This window comes from Frankliniella occidentalis, unplaced genomic scaffold (assembly GCF_000697945.3).
Source record: "Frankliniella occidentalis isolate FOCC.00 unplaced genomic scaffold, Focc_3.1 Scaffold136, whole genome shotgun sequence".
Lineage (NCBI taxonomy): Eukaryota > Metazoa > Arthropoda > Insecta > Thysanoptera > Thripidae > Frankliniella > Frankliniella occidentalis.
The window spans coordinates 135,317-135,619 of NW_026267263.1; positions in this window are offsets into that span (position 1 = coordinate 135,317).

Here is a 303-nt window from a genome sequence, read left to right on the forward strand (position 1 = left end):
CGTCAGTAAGCACACCGTCAGCACAGAGTCGCCCGGCGGGTAGGCGACCCGCCGCCTCTCGCGTGGCATGGGTTGCCTATCTTGCAGGCGCCCGGCCGAGTGTCGATCGAACCTCGCTTCGCACCGACCGGCCTGCCTTGAACCAACTAACTGGAACTTCGGGCGGGGCACCGCTACCTAGTACCTACCCAGGTTGGAGTTGTCCTTTCTATGATTACGGTATAGTGGCGGACTTTTTCACGTGACCAACTACCATAATCCACCTTAATCTTTACCTTACCCGCCCGATGCTTCCTTTTACCA